Genomic DNA, 8,922 nt, shown 5'->3' with positions numbered 1-8,922 from the left:
GATTCTGATGTGGATCTTGGTATGGAGATCTTGAAGCATAGTGGCTATGGATTCCAGAAGATTAAATCTCCAAATTCAAGGTCATCCAGGATTAAAGGTGTGATAGAACACACCTTTAATCTGGGCTACACCTTCTGCTGGAGACAATATAAGGACATTGGAAGAAGGGAGTCTTGCTCTTGCTCCTTCGCCTGCTTGCTCTGTGAGACTGAGTAACTGCTAGATCCTTGGACTTCCATTCACAGCTGCAACTGAACCATTGGGAATTGGGCTGCCGACTGTAAGTCATCAATAAATTCTTTTACTATATAGAGACTATCCATAAGTTCTGTAACTCTAGAGAACCCTGACTAATACAGGCATCCCTTACTGATTATGTTCCCCTCCCTTCTCCCACAGCTTCTCTTCTAGCTATTGAGCAGTTGCTCTCTGGCATTTCTCTGCAACCCCTCACTTCTCTGTGTGTATTTATATACCGATTTACTCTTGCCCCAAATCGTGCTTCTAAAAATTGTTTGATGTAATAGCTATTGTCTTTGGATTTGATGAACTTTAGATTTTTTTGTTTTTTGTTTTTTGTTTGTTTGTTTGTTTGTTTTTTGGAGACACGGTTTCTCTGTATAGCCCTGGCTGTCCTGGAACTCACTTTGTAGACCAGGCTGGCTTCGAACTCAGAAATCCACCTGCCTCTGCCTCCCAAGTGCTGGGATTAAAGGTGTGCGCCACCACACCCGGCTGAACTTTAGATTTTAATAAAGATGATTAACCTAAGTGCATATAATTAATGATATAATTGACTACATATGTGGCCTAAGTATATTCTACCTCTATCAATGAAGAAAGAAAGAAAGAAAGAAAGAAAGAAAGAAAGAAAGAAAGAAAGAAAGAAAGAAAGAAAGAGAAAGAAAGAAAGAGAAAGAAAGAAAAACAAGGCAGGCAAGGAGGCCTGGGCTCTTAGTATTTGTGGTACTGAGGCAGGAAAGTCATGACTTCCAAGCTATTTTGGGCCATATAATGAGACCCTGTCTCAAAATAAATTAATAAAATGCTAGTGAGCACTTTTGAGATCTTTATTAGTATCAACTCCATACAATCTCAGCAGATGTCTAATGAGTATGTGGGAAAGCCCCTCAAACCTTTGTAGTATCTTTAGAATCGCTTTTGGTCTACCAGATTCTCCTCTCCCCTTCCCCTCATATTTATTTACTGTAGAATGCCTGTGTCTGACTCCGACTTCCTTACCAAATTCTGTTGACCCCAGACTCATCGTATTGTTCTGCTCTTTCTTCTGTCTTCCATGTTCCTTAGAAATTGGCACTAGGTCCAGAGACATCATCAGACTCAGGTTCAATCCTGCTCACTCTCTTTGTGTCTGTGTTTGAGACAGAGTCTAACTATGTTAGACTTTGAACTTATGATTCTTCTGCCTCAGTCCTCCAAATACTGGGACTACAGTTCTATTCCACCATGCCTGTACTTTGTCACCTCCTTCCCCTTTTTGACAGTCTTATTTGTATTTGTTGAGTGTGATGGTTTGTATATTCTTGCACCAGGGAGTGGCACCATTTGGAGGTGTGGCCTTGTTGGAATAGGTGTGACTTGGTTGGAGTAGGTGTGTCACTGTGGGTGTGGGCTTAATACCCTCACTCTAGGTGCCTGGAAGTCAGTCTTCCACTAGCAGCCTTTGGATGAAGACATAGAACTCTCAGCTCCTCCTGCACCATGCCTGCCTGGATGCTGTCATGATAATGGAATGAACCTCTGAACCTGTAAGCCAGCCCCAATTAAATGTTTTTTTTTTTTTTTTTTTTTATAAGACTTGCCTTGGTCATGGTGTCTGTTCACAGCAGTAAAACCCTAACTAAGACACTGGGCAAGAGACAAGGGAGTCTGGTCTCTACAGCATGCTCTGTATGATGGAGGGGTAGACGTGTGACTAGCCAGATGCCTGGTCAGCATGTGCTCCTTTGATAAGTTTTGCCATGTGCCCACAGTAGAGATTTCAGCAGGAGCCAATCTATTGCTGTCATAACTTGACATTCAGACTCTTCTAGATTTAGCTAATGGGAGACCTTCAAACTGCTTCTTCTCTTTCTTGGTTTTTTATCATCTTTCTGAGTGCTTTGCTACTTTCTTGCCCAACAAGATGTTTGTTCCAGGAGCACTTTGGTTTCACCCTGTCCCAGCCTTGCAGTCAATCATTCATTTGTAGATTTTTGTATCTTCTTTACAGAGAAAGGACTCCCTTCCTGTATTAACTCTTTTATTTGACCATGACAAAGATGGCTCCCATGATCACAAAGTCCTCAGCTAAGCTCCCCGAGTATAAACCATTTCCCCACCAATAGCTGCCTTGCCAACCAAGACCACACCAACTGTGGCTACCCAGGAGCAGAAATGTCTCCATAGAGAGGCAACCAGTCTGCCGTTCCTACTGTAACTTGTAAAATTCATTATCCAAAACATAAGACATTTTCTTCTCAAATAATTCCTACTACATATGTAAAAGTTTATAGAGAACTTTAGAATTCCATTTATTATATCTATGCAAAAATTATTTTACTCTAGGATTATAGACATATACTGCACACCTGTTTGTTTGTTTGTTTTTCTTTTCTGTGGGGATTTGAACTTAGTCCTCATGCTTGCATAGCAATCACTTTCAGTAAGGTGAGCTATCCCTGAGCCTGGGTTCCTGTTTTTATTAGAGGCAAATAGTCCCACAAGATCTGTTCTGTGTCAAAGGCGTGGGGACATTGGATTCCCTGCTTATGTAACTCAGGCTGGCCTCATAAAGGCTATATGGCTGAGGGTGGTCTTGAACTCCTGATCCTCCTGCTTCCATTTTCCAACTGATGGAATTATAGGGCACTATATCACACCCAGATTTCCTATGCTGTTTCATTTTTCTACGGGTTTTTTTTTTTTTTTTGGCCCATTTCTTGATTGTTGTCTGTAGTGAACCCCTCAAAAACGATTTCTCTAAGCCTCAGGAAGCTGGGCAAGTTTATTTGAAATATTTCTCTTTCATTGAGAAGTAAAGATATATTTGTGGTAGACAATGATATTTCAAAATATGTACATATTATAAAATGGCTAAAATGAGATTAATTAACATATACTTTCTTTCACACTACTTTTTGCAGAGCACTGAAAACCTATGGTCTTAGTGATCGTCAAGTAGACGATACATTGTTATTAACTACATCAGAGCTCCTGGGCCCCGCCTCCCATGTAACTACAATTGTGTCTTTGACCAACATCTTCCCAACCCTCCTCCCGCCTGGCCTCTGCTATTCTTTGTTCTGGTGTCCGCTTCACTTTGACTTTTTCAGACTAGGTTCATGAGGGAGATGTAATATGTCATTTTGTGACTGGTGTATTTCGATTCTTGTCCTCGAGGTCCGAGGAGTCTCCTGGCATGGCAGATTGCCTGCCCAGTTTCATGTGCAACCTGTCCCTGAGAGCTGCTCACTCATACCTTAGGGCTCAGCTCTCCTGTCCTTCAGCCCCCAGGTCAACACACACCTGAAGCGCAGTGCCCACTAACCTCTGGACGCACAGACCTCATCCTTCCTCCCAAACTCCTCTCTCTGTAAAATTTCTCTGTTCTCCCCCAAAACATCATTCCCAGTCTCCCTGAATCCCCAAACTTGAAGTCAGCCTTATCTTCCAGTTTCCCCTTTCAACCATATTTTGCCTGTTTTATGCAGTTTTTTCTTCTGCAATGAGTTCAAGGACCACTACCTGACACAACCCCGAACAATCTCACATCTAGATGACTGTATTTATTTATTTATTTTTTAGCCTGCCATACTCTCTTCACTTTTAGCCCAACTCGTATGCGGAATTATAAAATCCTGCTAAGAGTCTTTGAAGACCCCTTTAAAACTGTTTCTATGTCATGCATGGCCTGTGTGTGTGTGTGTGTGTGTGTGTGTGTGTGTGTGTGTGTGAGAGAGAGAGCTCACCTGCGTTTGAGACAGGGTTTTTCTATGTCGTCCTGGCTGTCCTAGAACTCACTCTGTAAAACAGGCTGGCCTTGAATTTTCAGAGATCCACCTGTTTCTGCCTCCCAAGTGTTGGTATTAAAGGAGTGTGCCACCACTGCCCACTTTTACTTTCTTTCTCTTCCCCAAATCAGACACACTTTGGGACAGCCTATCAGAGGTCATCTTTGTCAAACTCTCTAGCTATTGTAAGAAGCAATGCCTTGGTGCCTAACCTGCCTGCAGGATCTGGTGACCCTATAGATTACACAACCTGAAGGGAGACCATTTATAAGGCCTCCCTAGCCCCTCTTTTCACCCTGTCTACTTTTGCTCTCCAGAATTAGAAATCCTAATCCCATTTGAAGCAGACAGAATCACAAGAGTTGTTGTTGACATAAAAGGGAGTTGGCCCTGGGTTTTGGGAGAAGGGGTTCAAGATAAAGACAATGAATCTAGCCTTAGGGAAGGAGGTGGCTACACTAAGGAGTGGGGAGAAAGGCTGAGATCTAGCCCCGGTGGGAAAATTTGGGGAGTGGATACTGAAAGAAGCAGAGGCACCCTTTATCTCCAGTGGTACAAAAGGCCTTTCTTTCAGTCTGTATGAGCGTGACCTACTTGATAAGGTCAGGAGTAAGAAGGCCAGAGTTACCTCCCTTTTGGAATATGAACATAATGTGACCATTAGTCTCTGCTGTAAGGGATGACCCACTACTGAATTGTACGGAAGGGTACGGAAGGGTACGGAAGGGTTGAATGGAGACACTGTTTTCAGAAGTGTGGGTCAGGTTAAGGGATCCAACAAAACAACAGATGGAATCTATTGCTACTGTAAACTTGAAGAGACCAGGGAGGGAGCATTATCACCTGAGACCCAGGAAGCAGGAGCCCGGAAGGGACCCCCCCCTGCCATCCCCCCCCCAGCCATAGCGTAACACAGCCATGACCAGAGGCACACAGGGTGCAAATCTTAACTTTTCTCTCATTTCCTATTTCTAGGGAGCAATCTGGTCATTTTCCATCGAAAGCCATGGGTCCGAGGTCCTTGGGTACCAATCTTTCTAAAACACAGAGAAGAGTAAAGAAAGCAGATGGTAGTTATGTAAATAAACCCAGGCTACGTAGCTCGCTGCGGTTGTAACGGCCCCAGTCTGAACTCTAATATGGGACTGCACTTACTCTACAAAGTCCATTGCAGTTTCCAACTAGCACCCCCTTCACCTTCCCGGGAGCATTAGAGGTTTGGAATAACGCGCAAAAGAATTAGCTGAGGGTACCTTTAAGAATTTACCCCCAGCAGGCAGTCTTTGGGCACTTAGAATTGTCTCCTCTGGGTGTCATTTATCTGTGTTAGTGGGTTTGACTTGTTCAGAGTTCAAGAGCAGAGAAGTAACCAGGTCTTTTTATGGCAAAGGAGTTTTATGTTATATTCTCCGGCAAACAAACCTAAGATCTTTGTCCACATGCTCTGGGAAACCTAGAGGCACCACAATTGCCTTGTAGATGATGTGTCTGGGTCAGATGGCTGTGGCCCTTTGCCTGGCATTCATAAGCTGTCTCCCATGTGTTTTGGTTTCAATGGTGTGTGTGTGTATGTGTGTATGTGAGTGTGTGTGTGTGTTATGATATGTGCAGCTGTGCATGTCTAGTACAGGTATGAGGGGCTAGAGAAGGATTTTGGGTGTCTTCCTCCAAGCATCCCAAGTGTACAGGATTTATTGGAGTGGCTTACAGGCTGGGGTCCAATCATTCCAACAACGGCTCTCTATCTAACAGCGTAAAGTCCAATAATCCAATAGTTGTTGGGTCCACAAGACTAGGTGTCTCAGATGGTCTTCAGTATATGCTGGAACCCTAAAGTAGTCTCTAATGCTGCTGAAGGAATGAACTTGTCAGTCTCTTTCCCCAGACGGCCGTCATTGCCCAATGGACCATGACCTTGGCTCATGGCCAGAGTGGCAGAGATGGAGGTTATGCTTGGGCTTGAAAACATGGATTTCCACTCACCAAGCCTCCAGTTACTGCCGAGTGCAGGATCTGCCAGCAGCCGAGACCAACACTGAGGCCTGGATATGGGGTCATCCCATGAGTGACCAGTTAGTGACCTGATGGCAGCTTGTCTATGTTTGACCACTTTTTCCATGGAAAGGACAACTGTTTGTCTGTACTGTTGTAGACTCTTACTCTGATTATGTATGTGCTTTTCCTGCATGTAATACTTCTGCCAAAACCCCTTCTATGGACTTATAGAATGCCTTATCCACTATCATGGTATTCCACACAGCATTGCTTCTGACCAAGGAGCTCAGTGCACAGCCCGAGTGTGACAGTGGTTTTTTTTTTTTTTTTTATCAGTTTCCCCACCATCCTGACGCTGCTGTGGTGATACAATGATGGAATGGTGAAGACACGGTGACAGTATCAGCTTGGTGGCAGGGGTCTGAGGGCTAGAGCAGGACTCTCCAGAAGGCAGCATGTGCTTTGAATCAGCATCTAACAGATGGTGTGGTTTCTTCCATGGCCAGGATCCACTAGTCCAGGAATCAAGGGGTGGAAAAGGTAACACTTCCACTCACTATTACCGCTGGTGAACCACTAGGGAACTTTTTGCTTCCTGACCCATGCTTCCACGACCTTAAGTTCTGCTGGCCCAGAAGTTTTGGTTCCAGGCGGGGGAGAGCTCCTGCTAGGAGACCATAAAATATGTCATTGACCTGGAAGCTCAGATTTCTCCCTGGCCACTTGGAGTTGCTGATGCCCTTAGTCCAACAGGCTAAGAAGAAATAACAGCATTAGCAAAGGGATTGATCCAGATTTACAAAGGGGAATTGGATCGCTTCTCCACAATGGAGCAAACATAGAATGGGTAGCAGAGGAAGGAAGTCATAAAGACCACATGTCCAGTTGCAGAAATGAAGATCACATAACTGACATGCGTGCTTTTGTCATATTTTGTTAAGAATGTGCTTGAGTAGATATCTGTGTTTTCTATTCTCGATTTCTTTATCAGGTAATATAATGTTAGTTGAAAAATATTAGTGGTTATCATATTTAAGTTTTGAGATACTGAAAAATGTACCTCAAAGGACATGGCCACTTATTCTAAAATATATAATGCATTTGTGGTTGTACCTGGGGTAGCTATATTAGGTCAGGCATAATTATGGCCTGGTTATCATTTTCATTTGGAAATTAAGCATGACATAAAGAGGTTATGATTGTGTATCAGCTTGACAAGAGGTGAGTTTGTGATGACTATCCTTGGTTGTCAATTTTACTATATCTGTAATGAACTAAAATTCAAAACCCAAGTAGCTGGTACAAGTAGGGGTTTTTCTTAATGAAATAATTTGAAGTAGGAAGACCTACCCTAAATCCAGATCTTCTGAGGTGAAATGATCCACCCTAAATCTGGGCCACACCTTATGGTGGCGGCCTATCAAAAGGTCATGGAAGACAGAAGCTTTTTGCTGTTTGCCTGCTTGCCCTCGCTCTTGCTGGCAACTTCATTCCTTCCCTGATGTTAGAGCCTGAAGACCAGGGGAGACATCTAGTTCTGGGGGCTGAACAAGTACTGATTTCTTGGATTTTCTGCTGGTGGAAAGCCACTGTTGAACTAGGTGGATGATAATCTATAAGAACTCCAATAAGTCTCCCTTTAAAATATACACTCATCAGTTCGGCTCCCCTAGAGAACCTTGACCAACACAAGGGGGCATTTTATTGTGACATTTATGGACAGTGTAAGGTTTCCAGGGCTGGAGAATAAATTAATTACAGGAGGAAAGGAGCTATTGGCCAATGTTTCCTTAAGCACTTTTCATTAACTCTACTGGAGTTTGTGACTGATGTCGCCATACTAATAAAAACCCAGCTTCAATTCCTAGTACACACTTCCTCTAACAAGGGCACACCTCCTAATAGTGCCACTCCCTGGACCAAGCATATCAAACCACCACAGGAGGCTTTGGGGTGGTGAAGCTATCCCATGTAATAGTGCAATGATGCACTCATATCATTATACACTGGGCCAACTGTGGCGCGCGTTTGACACCAAGTGATAACACTGACGCACATGATGAACTCTCGGTGACAGGGATGTGCGAATGTAGGATCATCCCTGTAACACATGCACCACAGTATTACAAACGGTGGAAGGTGCTGTGCGTGGATGGGACCACTCTGCACTCCCCACTTTAACTGTGTTGTGAGTCTCAGAACTTCCTCAGAAATATCATTTAACTTAAAAAACAAAACAAAAAACTAAAGCTTACAAGAAAAGCTGTGAGGATACTATAGAAAACTTGAAAAAACAACGACAAAATAATGTTAAACTACCCTGGCAAGGTGGCCCAGACCTACAGTCTCAGAAACTGGTAGTGTTGTAAGTTCAAGGGTTGATCTCTGTACTGTGTTCCAGACCAGCCTGGTCTACAGAGTGAGGCCCTGTTTAAAGAGGGATGAGGTGGGGGATCAAAGCCAAGTAAGTAAATAAATCAATAATAAGGTCTTACACAATATAAAATCTAGATCAAAGACATCATCAGTAAATATCACCACCGATTCCTGAGCTGCTGTTAGATCTCAGCAGGGCTACATGGGAAAACTCAGGTCCCCTTCAGGGGAAAAGGAAAAGGACTAGGAAATGTCTGTTAATTTTAAGGGAAGTGCCACTTGATAAAGACCTGGGCTTTGCTGGCTCTTCCTTCCATGTAAAACCATGAACTCAGGAAAGGAAGCACACAGGATTCAAACAAACTGAGATGTGACGGACAGGGACAGACAGCAGGAGAACAACTCAGTCCTGAGACGGTGTGACAAACAAAACGAGGCTGCCACCAAAACAGAATTCAAAACGCTTGGCAGAAATGCAAGTGATTTTAGTAGTGCCAAACAGAATTTTGGATGAAAATTCTGATTTTCAAAAAAAAGC

Source organism: Mus caroli, unplaced genomic scaffold (genome assembly GCF_978045245.1).
Source record: "Mus caroli unplaced genomic scaffold, Mus_caroli_1 scaffold_12, whole genome shotgun sequence".
Taxonomy (NCBI): domain Eukaryota; kingdom Metazoa; phylum Chordata; class Mammalia; order Rodentia; family Muridae; genus Mus; species Mus caroli.
This window is presented reverse-complemented; position numbering follows the sequence as displayed.